Below are 17,043 nucleotides of genomic sequence, written 5' to 3'. Positions count from 1 at the left end.
TTTCTGGATTCAAAACAACTACACCTCTACCCCGATATAACACGACCCAATATAACACAAATTCGGATATAAGGCGGTTAAGCAGCACTTTGGGGGGGGGGGGCACACGTCAGCGGATCAAAGCAAGTTCGATATAACGCGGTTAAGATTTTTTGGCTCCCAAGGACAGTGTGTATCTTTGTTGCTGTGTTACTTATATTTCCTATGCTGCTGCCAAGAAATAATAGCAATTAAAAAACAGAGGCACAGCTTTTGTAGGACCTAAGTAAAGCCAAGCCTGAGTGAGTGCTCCCTCTGGAGCCAGCACCTTTTGCAGATAAAGAGAACCTGCAGTGTCTTATCTTTAAAATCTGGAGATTTTTAAAGCGGATCTGGTGATTTAGTGGGGAGGGTTCTGACTCATGATTTTTTGATGGCTGGGGGTTGGCAAGTTATGCCTGGTAAAGGCCCCTACGAAGTGGATGTTATGACCCTCATTCATGGATGGGGGAAACTGAGGCACAAAGCGGTTTCTCTCTCTCCCCCGCCCCCCCTTTCTGGTGGTTTTGTTTTTAAACAAGATCAGGCAAGTCTACTGCCCAAGCAGCTCACCGGAGGGCTTTTAGCCCCGGGGCTCACTGAATTCCCACGCTGCTGTCCATGGCCTGCGTGGGCCAGGCCCCGGGGCTGCGGGCAGGAGGGAGGCGGCGCTGCGGAGCAGGGCCCGGCCCTTGGGACAAGGGAAGCCGCTGCCTGCCGGCCCGCGGGGGGCGCCGCTGCCCCCGGCCCGCCGAGCGTCGCGGGCTCCCTGCCGGGGCCCCAGCGGGGAGTCTCCGGCTCTACTCAGTCGTGGGCCCCGGCCCCCCCTCGCTCGCCCCGCCGGTGACGGGCTGAGAGCCGCGCCCGGTTCGAAAGGGGGCGGGAGACAGACCGACCGACCGAGCCAACGGCCGGCAAGAGGCGCGTCCCCCCAGCACAGACAGACGGACACCCGGTAGGACCCCCCCCCCCCAGCATAGACAGACAGACACACGAACAGCTCCCCCCCCCACACACCACAGACGGACACCGGTAGGAGCCTCCCCCGCCCAGCTGTCCAGACAGACAGACACACAACAGCTCCCTCCCCCCCAGCACAGACAGACAGACACACACAACAACCCCCCCAGCACAGACAGACACATACACAACAGCAGCCCTTCCCCCAGCACAGACACCCAACAGCTCCCTCCCCCCCAGCACAGTCAGACAGACACACACAACAACCCCCCCAACACAGACAGACAGACAGACGGACACCCAGTAGGAGTCTTTTCCCCCACCCCAGCACAGACAGACATCTGACAGCTCGCCCCCCTCCCCCCCGGGCCCCAGCACAGACAGACACACCCAACAGCAGCCCTTCCCCCAGCACAGACACCCAACAGCTCCCCCCCCAGCACAGACATCTGGTAGGACCCCCCACCCCAGACAGACAGACATCCCGTAGCTGCCACCCCCCCAGCACAGATATACATCTGACAGCTCACCCCTCGGGCCCCAGCACAGACAGACAGAGAGAGCAGTAGCCCTCTGCCCCCCAGTACAGATGCACTGAAATATATAGAAAAGAAAAAGAACCAATGGTGTTAAAAGAGTGAGAGAGAAAGACAGCAGGAGACCAGAGGTGGCTCAGACAGACTGTTCAGCACAGACCCAGGGCAGTAGGGAGGGAGGGAGACAGACAGGCCCAGGCAGGCTGCTTTTCCAGCAGTGCAGAGGGGTATGTTGAGGCGCACACCCAGAGGGGCCTGCCCTATAGGAAGCCAAGGGATAACTTCAGGGATGTGCTGTTAATGGGTAAACCTCATTCTGGCTGATTCAGTGGGATAGCCGGGAACATCTGGATGCTCCCCTGGCCCGTAGGCCTTCCCAGCAGTGTGGGATGTGGGGAGGACACCTGGGACTGTAGCTCTGGAAAAACATCTGGCTGTTATTACATCCTGCTCCCCCTGATGTGGTGGTTTTGGTTTCCCATATCGTGGGCCTGCAGTGGGGTATAACCTGCGTTGCTGTGAGAAAGGCCTTTCCGTGAAGCCAGTTTGCAAAGGTTTCCCCTGAACTGTGTAGAGAGCATGGAGAACACAAATAGGCGCTTGAGCAGCCGGAAGAAAGAAAACATCCCCCCTCTTCTGAGCAGCTATCTGAAATCAGGTAAGCAACGCTGCTCTGTCTGCTGCGGGGTTTCTAGGGTGCATAGCACTGTGTTACCTAGGGACTCCGTCCAGGTAACCTACCAAACTGGGTGTCAGGAAGTGGGGCCCACCACTTTTCATTAGCCCTCCCCAATTGGTTAGCTAATTTATCTGTGCCATATTGAGGATGTAGCTCTAATTAGACATGGGTCAAAGCTCCTTTTCCATGGACATCTGTAGTCACAATGACAAGCCAGCATCACTAATCATGGGCGATAAGCTTCTTAAAGTGCCTCAGCTGGGGTGCGCTTGCTGCTGGGATTTGGGGCATTAAGTGGACAAAGCTGCAGGTTTGCAGTGAGTTCAGAGAATCAAACACAAAGAAACGTTTTTTCCCGTCCCCGAGGTTCTGGCTGGAGCGAGTGGCATGTCCTGTGGTGGCTATCGGAGTGAGTAACTTCATACAGGAGAGGTGGTTTAGCACAAAAGGAGAGACTATCCCATGGTTGATATGAACTACACCAGGACGTGCAGCTGGGGGGTTTGGGATGTGTGCCAGAGCGATTTCCTGCTGAGAACAGCTTAGCATGGCTCCTCCAGGCTCGGCCCAGGGAGAGATTTCTCTAACCCAACCAGGTACAGTTTCCAATGCTGTGGGTGGACCACCACGGGAGCTAGTATGGTTGTTGGCAGGCGGAGTGTGCAAGTCATACCATGCTGCAAGATGATGGGGGGAGAGAGGGTCTGATCGTAATTTAGCAACCATGGCAGACCCGCCCTTTTTCCAGCTCAGCAAAGTAATATTTGTGTGTCTTTCTTAGACTTCAAGGGACAATATTGGGTTAAAAGCCTTTCATGCGCATGGTGGTCTAGAGTGCATTGAGCAATCAGGACATCTCTATTCCAGACTCACTGTTTGACCTTGGGCAAGTCACTGCTCAATGTCTCAGTTTCCTCACCTGTGAAATGTAAAATCTTTCACCTTAAATCGCTGTGGATGGGGAAAGAACCCACTGATCTGACCTAAGTGCTGCATGTTTGTTTGTTATGTATTTTAACAATAGAGGTCCCCTTTGTTATTGATAACATCTCATAGTATTGAAAGGGAATGAATTTAAAACAATCCAGTTGACTTTGGTTAATTATGCTGTTTGTTTCCTTTCTGTGAACATTGAAAATAGACTGATCAGTTTCACTTTTGTTTCTAGTCAGTTTCGTTTTCCAGTTCCAGTGCACTAGCTCAATGCTGCACAACTTAGTTTGCAATTACTTGGGTTTTTTTTAAATCCTGCTTATTGTCATTGGAATTACAACAACAACAAAGGTTTGCAATACTTGTAGGGTTTGTAATACTTGTTTTTATTTCAAAGCCTAAATCTGGGGCTGAGTTTGACCTATGTGTCTGTTAAGCCTTATCTCTTTTCCTAGTCTAGACGTTTTTAAAAATCTTGTTGGCTTTGATCAATGAATCCTGATTTTAAAGTGTTAAACTGCATCTACACTTGGGTCTGAGAGGCATTTCTAAAAGGTTAGCTAACACATGTTAGCTAATGTGGATTTAATAGACACCATTTTTTTTCGAATCTATGCACGGCCAAATGAGTTGGGGAAAAATAGTTGTTAAAATCTAATCCTGGCCATGTGTTAAGGACGTAGTGCTTGGCAGAAAGAAATGTAATGGGGATTGGGATAGCATATGTGTCTATATGTGAGAGATCGTTTGCTTGTAGCTTTTAGATTCTCAAACTTAAAAGCAGACTGATGTGACCCTGTGGTGAGCATTGATGGAAGGGAACATAGCACCTGAAGGGGCTTGTCCCTTTGTGATTCTGGGCCTGTTATTAAACCCCCCTTTTAGCAACACGCTGCTAGCTGTGTGGAAATTCCTGGGATGCAATGAATCCCTTTTTGAAGTGCCAGCGTGCTGTGCTTTGTGATTATGCTTTATGCAAGAATAGGCACTGAGAAGCCAGTGCCACTCTGGAAACTTCTGGAAAGTCTGTTCACTTTTGCGATGCCAGCCCCTAATTAAAATCTTCCCCTTTGCAATATGTTTGAGAACATATGAAAGACAGTGACAGCCGTTCCCAAAGATAATTGGAGTATCAGCGAATGAGTGTCTCCTTCCCGGCTTTGATCAGATTATTGGCTGAATTTCTGTCTCAGAAGGACCAGCAGCCCATTTGCAAAGAGAGAGAGCTGAGGTTGGTAGTTGGCTGTTTGGGCCTTTTTCTGGGAGAAAGAGGATGAAATGTACATAGTCTGGAAATTAAGCCTTAGTGTGTAATACCTGACCAAAGATACGTAGTTGGCTTTCGAGCATATTGTTCCGAAACGCTCTTGATATGACAAAGATGATTGGTGTTCATGTCACAGTCAGCTTTGGCTTTTTCCCCAATTCATCAAGTTTGCTGACGCGGGAGGGGTGCGGGTGTGAGTATATTTCATAATGTACTTTTCAGCTCATGTTCACTGCCCATTTAAAAAAAAAAAAAGTAACTAATAGTTAAACTGCTGACTTCAAGCTGTTCCTTCAGTCCCCCCTACTTTTTTCTGATGCTCTGTCATGTGTGGCTGTAAATGGGTGATCTCCGATCTTAATCAACCAGCAGGCCAGCGAGATGGAGTAGTGGGGACTCCTTGTAAGCATTAGAAAGGGGTAAATAGCAACCGTTTCTGCCATTCTTCTTACAGAAGTCAGGGGAATGAAAGCACACAGTCCCCTAGTTCTGCAGGATCTCAGCAATGGGTATGAGCCGACATCGTGGAGGGGATTTGAACAGAGGCAAGACTACTAATTAGGGACCTGTGTGCACTGTAGTTCTACTTAAAACATGCTCTGGTCTTGTAATGTAGACAAGACTAAACTATGATTCCTAAATGTGCTGCAGCCTTGGACTCTTGCCAGACTGTAGCAGGATTTGGGCACCTGGTTAAAACATCTGAAGAAGTGAGGTTTTTACCCACCAAAGCTTATGCTCAAATAAATCTGTTAGTCTTTAAGGTGCCACCAGACTCCTTGTGGTTAAAACACAGTTCAGTTGCATCCATGCGGGAAGACCGAATTGTACTCTAAGCAGCTGAGGGCATTATCAGGTACCCCAGCCCAGGAGGAACTAGTGTGGGTGAGAGACCCAAGCCCTGCTGACAAAGATGAGGGAGTGTCCACGCTCCAGTTCAGAACTGTGAAACATGGTTCTTGCTAGAAACGTGTTAGTTTGATGGCAACTGGGCCTACCCATGCTACAGAAATCCATCTACAGTCTAGTGTGTGCACCGGCCAGGGGACAACTGTATTCGCATCTTACTAGCAAAAACCTGTCTTTAGTCATGGTTCTGGCTAACGCATTCTGAGCTGAAGAGTAACTAGGGCCTTAGCCATTGGTGGTTGCCAGTGTAAGAATAATAATGCTAGGAGAGATCCCTCTTTCCCTAGGCTCCTGTTGAGATCTCCGACTGTCCCCTCATGCCCTGCCAGAAGGAAGTGTCTGTCTTTAACAGGAACTCAATAGTGTACATGATATTTTCAGTGCTGGGACTGAGGCTGATCGGAGAGAACAGGTTCATTCTATGGGGAGTCCCTGAGGTGCATGGAAAGCTGTTGAGGATGTGATGAATTATTGATGCTCCCTTTAAAAGAACGGTTCTTGGTTTTTTTTGTTTTTTTGTTTTTTAGAGCATAGAAAAGTCCAGAAGAATGTGAACGTAAATCTGTATTTGGGCGCTGGAAGCCGAGCGGAAGCTACTCATCGCTGGGCCAATGCTGCTGGGTTCACTGGCTGGGAAGCGGAGCAAGGCAGGAGTGCACCAGTTGTAAAAAGCAAAGGCCTCAAGAAGGGAGAACCCAGCCTGATACAGACTAATCTCTCTTGCCCTTCTCAGCCTTTCAGGGCTGCTACCAACCAGCTCTCCGCCTCCTGCTCCCAGCAGCAAAATAACCTCTACTGCAGGCTGCAGCGGCGCAGCTCTGAAAAGGTGGCATGTGGCAATCCCCCGCTGCCTTCATCATCTCCACCCAACGTGGATCTTCAGCGGAGACGTTCCTGCTTTGACGTGGCTGGGGAGAATGTGAGCGCTGACCTCCCAGAGAGGAGCCTGCAGTACAAGAAGAAACCAAAGGAGGGGTCTAGGTCTAGCCCCTGGGACCAGTCCTCTGGGCACTGCACTTACCAGAACCTTCCAGAGGGAGGAAACCGGAGCAATGAGCAACCAGTGAAAAAGCAGCAACATGGACCTTTCGCTGCTTATGATGCAGACCATGGGAATCCTTTACTAGCCAGTACAGATTCCCTCTCTCCAGCTGTAGTGCCTGTAATCTCCTCTGCTGGCCTTGTCCCCCACCACAGACCAATGGTATGTCTCTCTCCAGGGAGCTCCAGCGGAAGTGTGAACTCCTGTTGTCCGGAGCCTGCCCTCACCTTGGACGAACTGGGTCCCCCCAGCTTGGACGAGTCCCTTCCCAGCTCTGCGGCCCTTCAGTCTCTCTTGCAGTCCTCCAAGGCTTCTGCCAGCCTGCACTGCTCAATCCAGAGGCTTAAGCAAGAAGCTGCTTTAATGGGGATATGGAGCTCCCTCCCTTTGGAGTCCAGGTCTTCTCCACTAGCTTGCAGGTTGTGCTTTGCCCCTGAGGTCTCTACACCTGCTGTCCTGAGTGTGGGAGAGCAGCTTGCTAGAGAACAGAGCAGTGCTAAGCAGGCTAGAATGAAATGGGGTCCCCCATTTGTTAGGGATTGGGGTCTTGGTTCAGTGACTGGTGATGTGGGGGATGCCGAACCTACCTCTCTCTGTCACAGGTGCAGAAATACTGAATTATTGGCGCAAAGAACCAAAGTTTCAGGTGGAATCTGGCCAGAAACCCTCTGTGCCGGTGCCAGCTCAGTCTACCTGGTTGATACAGACGCAGGTAGTCCCTATGACTGCTCTCCCTACCTCAGGTATAAATCTCAGGCACAGCACACTCCACAAGGGGACGGCATGTTCAGCCATGTAAAAACTCATTTCCCTGAAAAGCCACTTGGAGCGGAAGAGTCCTTTGCCAGAGCGTCACCCTGCTCCGTGTGTTGGAGGAAGGCCCGTCCACCTGGCTCAGACCCAGATGGTTTGCAGATGTCGCTGGAGACACAGGAGGGTGGGGCTCCGATGAATGTCAGTGTAGCTGTCTATGGGACTCCAAGGGAAGTGCATCTGAGAGTCCAGTCTCCTTCTGGAGATGCAGGGATCGGTCAAGTCCAGCAGCTTAGTATGGGCTCCATAGACGTCGGCACCTCTGAGCCTCATGGCGAAGACCAGGGAGAGTCGTCCGAGGCATGTGACATCATATTGTCTGCAGCCAGGAGAATAGCCATGGTGAATAACAGGCAGTCTGTGCCTAGTTCCAGCTACAGCCCTTTTCGGGTAACAGCCAGGCAAGGTCCCGGTGAATATTCTTTGGTTGCCACTGGTGTGGATGATGTGAACGCTACCAATGAGGGAGGAAATGAAGAACGCTCCCAGGAGGCCTTCTGCAGGGATCAGGGGCTCAACACTGACCAGGACCAATCTGAGAACCTTCTTGCAGAAAGGAGCAGCAGGGAACTGCAGAACTGTGGGGAAAGCAGCCAGGGGCAGGACAGGAGACTAGCACGGGTGAGGACCCTGTCAGTGCACAGCATCCAGGTTCTCCTGTACCCTCTTGTGTTCATCTCCACCTTTCGCCAGCAGCAGCTGGAGGTGAAGCATGGAGGTGCTGAGGGAAAGGAGGTGTGGGGATGAGTCTCATGGCCCCGAATGGTGAGAGCCCCCAAGAATAATTGCAGCCATCATTTCCCTTCCCTAAGGGGACAGACCAGTGGTCCATCTGGTCTTGTATCGTATCTCTGACATGGGCCTTAGAGTAAATGTCACCATCTCCCTTTCCCTCTCTCTAGTGTCTTATTCTCAAAGATCAGCTTGTCACCTTTGCATTTTACCTTCCCTGGCTCTGGGGAGGAAAAGCACCATGATGGCTAACTCTGCTGCAGGCATGGCCATGGAGCACAGAGGGCCCAGTTTTCCCACTCTTTCTCATGCTGAAATTAAAAGGAAGCCCTTGCAGAGCAAGGTTCTACTCCGCATAGAATGAGCTGGGGCAGCCAGCTAGGACCACCCTGAGCGTTAGAGTTTCCCAACCACAATGGTTGTGTGAGGTTGCACACCATACTGACCACAGCCTGATTCTTCCACCTGGGGGTTGTGAGTACTTGTGAGACTGGCGCTTATTGCAGCTAATACCAGTGCGTCACTGTCTGCTCTTACCTGTAGGATCCAGAGAACAACTTCTCGCATTTGGAGATGAAGGAGAGAAGGTAAAGGGGGCTTGGGTGGGGGGTTGAGCGGGGAGTTGCCTTGGGAAATGTGTGGCCATGGAACACGTAGAGTTGGGAGAGTAGTTAGCCCTTGGAGAATAAATGCATGCAACATGCAGAACTGAGTATGCTTAAAAAAAAAAAAAAAAATTGGCACGTCTTTTAACTTCCACCTTTGGTAGCTACCAGCAGTGGGCCGAAGGCAACCTCGGTTTAATGTTCTCCTCTAGCAGTGCAGCTTTTTCAGCTGAACTCATTGCATGGTCAGCAGAGAGCAATCCATGAGCTACAGCCTTGAGAAGGGACTTGAACCCACAACCTTTGGGAGAAGATGGAAGAGCGCCACTAGCTTGGCAATACTTACGCCTGTGTTTGGTGCAGGGCCGTGGCTGAGTACATGGTCTGGAAGCTGCTTTGGGGAGGCCTGGGATCAGTTAGTCCCTGGGAATGAGAGGACTAGTCAAGTAGATGGAGTCCAGATGACGTGTCTTGGCTGGATTTGACCTTCCTTGCTTCAGTCCCTCGTTTCTGTTTCAGTTCTCAGCTGCTGTGTAATAGGCGACGACTAGCCAGGTGTTTCCAAGCCTGGAGCAGCCACATCCTGAGGAAGAGGACTGCAGCTAGGGAGCTCTACAGGCAGCAGCTGCTTCGCAAGGGGCTTGGGGCCCTCCAGTGGGCAGTGCAGCTGAGGAAAGTGCAGATGGAGATTGCCCAGCGGAGACACTCCCTGGCCGTGCTGGCTGTCAGCTTTCACAGGGTAAGGATGGGCAGGGGACAATAGAGGAGATGCTACCAGGGACCTGTCACATAGTAAGGAGGGCAGGAGAAGGGAGGGAGGTGGCAGGGGAATTGCTGCTCATACACATGGTGAGGAAAGGGTGCACAACGCTACATTCAGTGCAGAGTGGATTCGGAGCCGGGGATTCTGATGCAGGCAGGTCTCACCATGGCGCTCCTCTTTCAGTGGAAGGCAGCTGTGGTGAAGCGAAACGAAAGCCAAACCTCCCAGCAGGAGCCAGCGACTCTCACCAAAGAGTCGCCAATCGGTCTTGTTGGGCTGGGGAGAGGTCCAGCTGTGACCGCCCCAGTGTGGTGCCGGCTGACGGCAGGGTCCCCACAGGAAGCTGCATGGCACAGTAGGTAAGCTGGGATTTTTCTCATCAATGACTCTTTGTCTTGGATGGTTGCGGGGCTGAAGCTGGAGGCAGAGGAACTCGCTTTAGCAAGATGACCTCAGATGAAGGGAGAACTGGTGGCACAATCCTTCCCACCTCTGTGGATACAAGAGAAGATTTCCAGGGTGGGAATTTACACTTACAGCTTCTGAGCACTGGAGGATCCTACCTCAGACTTGTACGCGCTAGCTTTGGTCAGATTTCAGTGCCTCTGATAGAGGGGGACAAGAGGGAAACCCTGGGTCATTTCTTGAGCGCAGTTGCTATCCATACGTGTGGAGCAGGGGTTGGTGAGTCAGAATCAGACTCTTCATCAATCCCTGGCAGGAGAATGGACTTAGCAAAGGGAAAGACCTATTTGCTCAGGTTCTATGGTGGAAGAGCTGAATCCAGAAAGATAGAAGCCGCCCTGGCAGAAAGGGAAGCCTTGATTGTAACCCCTCCCCCGGTCTGGGTCTGTGAGCTCCCTCTCTGGTAGGCTCTGTGGTTAAACGCAAGTTTGGGCCTCTTTCAGGGTGGAGGCAAACCTGTGGATGCAGCTTCATCGCAGGCAGAGAGCAGACGAGCTCTGTCGGCGGGCACAGGCCATCAGGGACCTGAGGCGGCTGGCTGGTAAGCCCTTGCTCCAGAGCGTTCAAACAAATGCAGTTAAACAGTGTGCTCCCAGGCTGGAAGGGTGGTGGCGTTTCACGAGATTTCTCTGTTGATGTCTAATTACTGCCTTGTCTTTGCCCGTTCAGGACCTGATCCTGTGAAGTGCTGGGCCTTGACTCTGGTGGGAGTGGAGGATGCTCAGCATCTCATAGGATTGGTCGCCTATTGTTCTGTTTCAATATCTCCTTTGTCTTATCTCCTAGATGAGTTTAGCTTATAGTGGATGCTCTGACTACAGCAATGTGAGCTTCCTCCCAGCAGTGCCCGGCCATTCCCAGCAGGAGTCCTGCCAGTGGATGTTTGCATTGGTGGTGCTAAAATGTTCTAAGCTCTTCTCTTCAGATCTGATTTTTCTCTTCCCTCCCCCCCCCCAACCCCGTCTTGTAACACAGCAGCTTTCAGACTGTGGCGCCTGCAGAAGGAGCTGCTAGACAAAGAGGAGACCAGAGTGCAGGAAGCCCGTGCCCTGCTGGAGAAGCAGCAGCTACAGAACATTTTTCGGGCATGGCGTTCACGGAGCTTGGAAACCGAGCGGATTTTGCCACTGCTGACTCGGATCCGGAGAGAGCTGGCCACCCGGTAAGCAAAATGGGACCCATCTTCCTTCTCTTGGGGATGTCGGATTCAGTCTGGAATGTGTTCCATTGTGAAAAGCCAGGCAGCAGCCTGGCAGTGAGAGATGCGACCCAGAATGACTCTATCGAATTCTAGACAAAGCCCGTCCCACCCTTAGTGCTCTAAATATTTGAGGATTAAGTCAGTGCTCATGGGGAGGGTGTGGGGACATTGGCTAAAGACAGACCTAGCAGGGACCAATACGGGGCAAGCTCCCTTGCATAGCTCAGCCAAGGCACTTCAACCCTGAGCTCTGTGCTCTGCTAGTTCAGTCACCAAATCCGCACCAACCATGCGGAATTGTTCCATCCGGCACAGCGAGTCTGTGATGGAGTAAACGGGGACTAGGAGAGAAGAACCCAATTCCTTTTCCTTTCCTGGCCCAATCAAAGACTCGAACCTGGGTCTCCAGAAGTGAAAAAGGCTGGTACACTAATAGCTCTGGTGTCTCCCTTCACTCGATAGTGCCTCAGCCAGTCCCTTTCTCACAGCACCCACATAAAGACTAAATATGTTGTGTGTATGAATTTAGTGTTGTAGGTTGAAGTCTACCACAACTTACCAAGGATTGGGGTGGAGTCTCCATCACTGGACATTTTTAAATCAAGATTGGATACTTTTCTCAATGATCTGCTCTAGTTCAAGCAGGAATTAATTTAGGGCAGTCCTATGGCCTGTGTTATACAAGAGGTCAGAGTAGTTGATTGCAGTGGTCCCATCTGACCAAATCCTCTGTTTATCCACAGACCAAGTACTGCACAGGCTGTACTGGTGCAAGCTTCCCCTGCACAACCCCACTAAGAGGCCTCACCGTTGATCTAGGCAGAGCACATCTAGGGTTGAGAGGATAGTTCAGTCTCCGTGGCTCAGCCGGTTATTGGCTTTTCTGTTGAGACTGTCAATAAGAGGGCTAGTTGCTAGTTACAGTTTGGGCACAGTGGATTCCCGTCCATTGGGAACTGGCCCGAAACCCCCAATTCATTTCATGTAGGCCACCCAATAGCCATCCAATGGTAAGATGTCTTGGTCTGGAGGCAGACCTTGGACCTAGAAGTGGAAGAAGCTTGGTTCGAGGGATTGTGGCATTCTCCCCAGATCCCTACATTACCCAAGCACTCCAAGAATGAGTTATGGACGAGACTCCTGAATCACAGAAGTTCTACGGCAGAAATAACCAGAGAACCAGCTGTTGCTGCTTGATTTATTTTATTCTTTGGTCTCCTCAGGTGCTTCAGTGCCTGGAAGCAGTTTGTTGAGCGGAAGGCATTGTGCAGGCAGAACCTGGAGCATCACAGGGCAGGGTCCCTGAGGAAGTGCTTCCAGCAGTGGGTCCTGATGCTGCAGCTCAGAGAAGTGGACAAGATGACAGCTGTGAACTTGTTTATCTTGAGGCAGAGGAGATGTTATGGTGAGGCGTTGAGGGCCTATCTAGTCATCTTAGGATCAGAAGATACTGATGTGCTGCTACATTTTCCCCTCCCCATGTGGTGCACTGGAGACTGGATGGAAGCTTATTGCAGGGCAGCATGAGTGGAGTCTGCGACACTCAGGATGAAACGTGATACTAATGTGAAATGCCAAGTCGGGAAGAGGGTTGTCCCCCTTGGCCAGATTAGTGCTGCTGCAGGAAGATTTGAGACCCCGTTGATAAGCCGGGCAGTAATTTACTTTGAGATCTAGAAAGGAAGCTGTGGGGTGGGGGAGTCGGTGGCTGTCCCCTGCCTCAGGCTGAGTTTCTGAGCACTGAAGAGTCACTCCTGATAAATGGTTTCTCTCTCTCTCTCCTGTCTGTCCGTGACCTGTAAAGGACAACAAGCCAGCTCAGCTGCCAGTGGGCCTGTGGTGAAGGAAGATGAAGCTCCGCTATGCTTGGCTGTAAGGAGAAGCCACCTGTGGAAAAGAGGTGGCTCTTTAAATGAACTCTACCAGCGAATGAAGCTCCAGAGGATATTTCTGCTGTGGAAGGCGAGGCTCCATCAGCAACAGCGAGCTAAGTGAGTGTTAGGATCAAATGCTGAGGGAACGCCTTGATTCTTGGGGGTCTAGGTTTCCTCTGGGTCCCTCAGTAAGAAATCACTTTGCCTCTCAAATTGCGTCTGCTGTAGTCTCCCTGTTGCTGGCACAGATGAAATTACATTCAAAAAAATGAACAGAAGGGATCTGTCTAACCTATCGAAAGCCTATAAGGGGCTTATCGTGGTCTCAGTGAGACCTTTTCCAGAGTGGGTCTGTGCATGTGCGCTATCAATGCCAACCAAAGACTGTGCCAGGAGGGGCTCTGGGTTGCTGTGCCAGGAAAGGGCACTCTCTAGGAGCGGGGGGAGGAATTGCTGCTGAAGGTGCCTTTGCGGCACTCCCCTGAAATGCGTGTGTGAGGTTTCCTTCTCGTCGATTCTGAATTTTAGAGATTATGACACACACAGCTGCATCGTATATCTAGTACAATGGGGAAGATGCCTCCATTGCTGCCCGTGGTACCAGGTACATCACTGTGTGAAGGGCAAACATTCCAAAGGACAGTTTGTTGGCTCTTCGAGGACCATCACCAGGACCTGCTGCTGCAGTGCAGGGCAGGCCCTGAGTCTGGAAATGAAGGGGTGGAGGCTGGTGGTAGAACCCATCACCCATCGATTCAGAAATCAGCACGGTACAGGCTTACCCGCTTTGCCCCACCAGCGCGTCTCGGTGATCTAGAGAGTGGGGCAGTCTCCATGTTCCACTCAGTCCTCGGTCTCTCTGCTGAGACTGCCAGCACAGGGGCTGATAGGGCGAGTTACCGTGGTGGATTCCATCAGGTGGCTTCCTGGTCAGACCACACCCATGGTAACTCGCCGCTACTGACCTGGGCTGGGTCTAAATGGGTAACCTTGAGGTGAAAGACCCTTTAGGCCAGCACCAGTCTGCTAAGCCATTATGCAAACTTTTCCTTACCCTCTCCTCCTTAGTTCCTTCTCCCAGGCTTCGGAGCAGCGCCGACTGCGGGACGCTCTGAGGCGGTGGCACCAGAAGACTCTTCAGCTGAATCCTCTTAACCGCAGTCCCAGGGCACCTCAGGAGGAGCCTCTTGCCTTGCTGGATTCTGAGGAGTCTTCTCTGTCCTCCGGCTTCCACAGCAGCACTCTTGCTCCTCTGGTTTCCCATGGCCCGTTGGAAAAGGTGAGGGAGTCCTGCTGACAGTCCTCTCTGTGCCGGTGCCCGTGCGCTGCAGGGAAGTTCAGATCCAGCAGGGACCTGGGGGGTCTGTTTCATGCTGAGAATACTTTGAGGCAGTGCTGTCTAGTGGTGACAGCAGTGTACTGGCAGTCTGGAGACCTAGATTATATTTCTGCCACTGACTAGCTGTGCAGCCTTGGGCAAGCCACTGCACCGCTCTGTGCTTCACTTTCACCATGCCAACGTCACACTGACCCGGTGCCTTTCACCCGAGGATCTCAAAGTGCCCTGCCCAGATGGGTAAATACGATCGTCCTCATTTACAGATGGGGAAAGTGAGGCACAGAAGTGCTCAATGCAGATGGGATACTGCCTTACGGCACTGAAGTGCTGGGATTTGAACCTAAAGTTTCTGCTTAAACACAGTCCACACACTAACAAGCTGATCTGCCTTGGCCTTAGACTGGAAGGTTCTGATGCCGGGGAGTCCGTGTGCTCAGAAGCAGATACGGTCGTGCCAGTCCCCTAAGTGAGGGCTTAGAGGGCAGGCGCAAGGGAGCCGCAGGCTGATGGTGGGTGAGTTCTGCTGTGTACTCACTGCATGGCAGCTAGAAGGCACAGGGTACCGAGCTCCCTGCCAGTTGGGGGAGGGGATACAGGGACCTCTTGGCTTGGCTGCCATGGGAAATGGACCGCAGAGCTGCTGGGCTCTGTTCTACTTACCACCACGGCTGCCAGCCTCTGAGGAGCCATCAGGATGGTAGGCTTTGCTGTACTCATCTGCTGACTATGCAGAGCATTGGGGCAATCCATAGTCAGGGTGGGTAGTAGCTAGTTAGAGGTCTATTTTCCACCAAATGTGTACCCACGTCCCTGGACACAAACTGGCTGAGGAGTGTTCCCTGTGGCAGCAGAGGGATGGCTGCATCTTGGATCTCCCCAAGCTCCGCTGCAAAGAGGAGTGATCGTAGAGCTTGGAGGTCATTTAGCAGAGGGATCGTTGCTCGGAGCAGTAAACTTATAGCCATGTGCTTTCCTCTGACCAGGAGAGCAGCTTCTGTGACAGCAGCCAGAACAGCCTCTCCTCCCTCCTGACCTCCGAGGATACCACACCCCTGTCCCGGTCTGTCTGCTCTCTGCAGCAGCACTGCTGCCCAGCGGTTCCAGCTGAGCTGGTGGGAGAGCTCTGTTTGCGGGCGTCCTCTCCTCCACAGAGTCCTCGAGTCGGGTGAGTTGGATGCTGGAAAGAGGTGGCTCTTCTGTACAGATACATGTGGCCTAGATGGCTGCCTTTTTCCTGACTCCCAGCCCAGTGCCACTCCAGCTGCTTTCTCCTCACCCTGCTTGGCAAGAGAGAACAGCCTGGTGCTTGTGTCTTGCAGAGAGAATCGGTTTATGGGAGGCCAGCTCCAAGCTTCGGCGCTGTGGAGACCAGACAGCGGGATCGAGCCTCTCGCCAGTTACTCCGCATGGGAAGAAATGCGGTTCCAAGGTGACGCTCTGCAGGTAACGAAGGGTTTCTCCGTGCTGCTCAATTTACGGAAAAGTCTTTGGGTTTAATCAGCTGCCAACCCCACACCTCGCCCGTCTGCTCTCAGTTGGGCAAAGAGGTTCCCATTGACCGGCAGATCTCTGCACATCTCGTCCCCCTCCTCTTGCGAGCCTCAGCGGCTGATGAGCAGGGAGATTGGCCTGGTACTCAGAAATTGAAAGGGTACTTGGGAGGGGTTTGGCAGTGGTGAGGGCAGGTCGCGGCAGCAGTGAGCGCGAGCAGGATGAATGGGGTCCGGTGTCCGTGCTGGATTTCAGACCCCTTCCTGGTTTGTTGCGTTACAGGGTGACAGTTCTGGAGAGGAACTGGAGAGTCCCTGCGGCTCCCTCTGGCACCAAGCAGAGCTGCGACTCCTGCAGAGAGATTTCTTGGTCTGGTCAGCTCAGACTCAGCAGCATCTAAAGATCCAGCAGCGTCGCAGGCTCGTCCTGCTGTCCCGGTACGGGCCCCAGAGCCGGTTTATGCTTTTCTGACACTCTTCTGTTGTAATTGTTTCCAGAGCATCTGTAGAAATGTCTATTGGGTGAAAATAGCAATAGTAATAATCCCTAGCTCTTCTTACCCATAGATCTCAAAGCGCTTTACCAAGGAGGTCAGTATCATTAGCCTTGTTTTATAGAGGGGGAAACTGAGGCACGGTTGCAGATAAAGGAATAGAACCCAGGTCTCCTGAGTCTCAGCCCTGTGCTCTATGCACTAGGCCACCTGGGCCTTGAGCTCTGAATTGGACCTAGGATTTGCTTTTCCAGGGTTCCCTCCCCCACCTGTATTTCTTTTCCTTCATTTGCCCCCCTCCAGAACCCCTCATTTTAGGCTGGGCCAGGAACCTCCTAGTAGAGATTGGCATGTCTGAACAGAGCAGCGGACCAGCTTGTCCGCTGTCTGCAAGAGTGGCCAGTGCTGGGTGCTTCAGGAAGCAGGTGCAGGTCCCCCCCCTCCCCACTGTTCTCGTTTGTATAGGCGACCAATCCTTTTTGAGCTGCACTGAGCAAAGTGTCTCAATTAGGAAACATTAGGGCCTAAATTAACCCCAAAACACGAAGGCTCAGATGATCAAGACTGCCTAGGGGATTTAGACACATGGTTCCCATTGTATGTATGGGATTTGTATGTCTAAATCCATAGGCAGTTTTAAACAAATGTCAGCTGAAAAGTCAAAGCCAACATTCCACCATGGTCAAGTACAACGCAGCATGGTCTCCTGGTTAGAGCAGAGAACTAGGAGTCCTGATTCCTGCGTTCACTTCCGGGCTCTGCCACCAACTCACCTGTGACCTTGGGCAGGTCATTTAACCTCTGTTCCTCAGTCTGCCCATGTGTAACGTGGGAAGATATTAACGCCCACTCCCCAGGGTGTTGTGAAGCTTGCTCAATGCTTGTAAAATACTGAGCTCTTGACTGGAAGGCGCTGCACAGAT

The sequence above is a fragment of the Emys orbicularis genome, chromosome 22 (genome assembly GCF_028017835.1).
Source record: "Emys orbicularis isolate rEmyOrb1 chromosome 22, rEmyOrb1.hap1, whole genome shotgun sequence".
NCBI lineage: Eukaryota > Metazoa > Chordata > Testudines > Emydidae > Emys > Emys orbicularis.
This window is presented reverse-complemented; position numbering follows the sequence as displayed.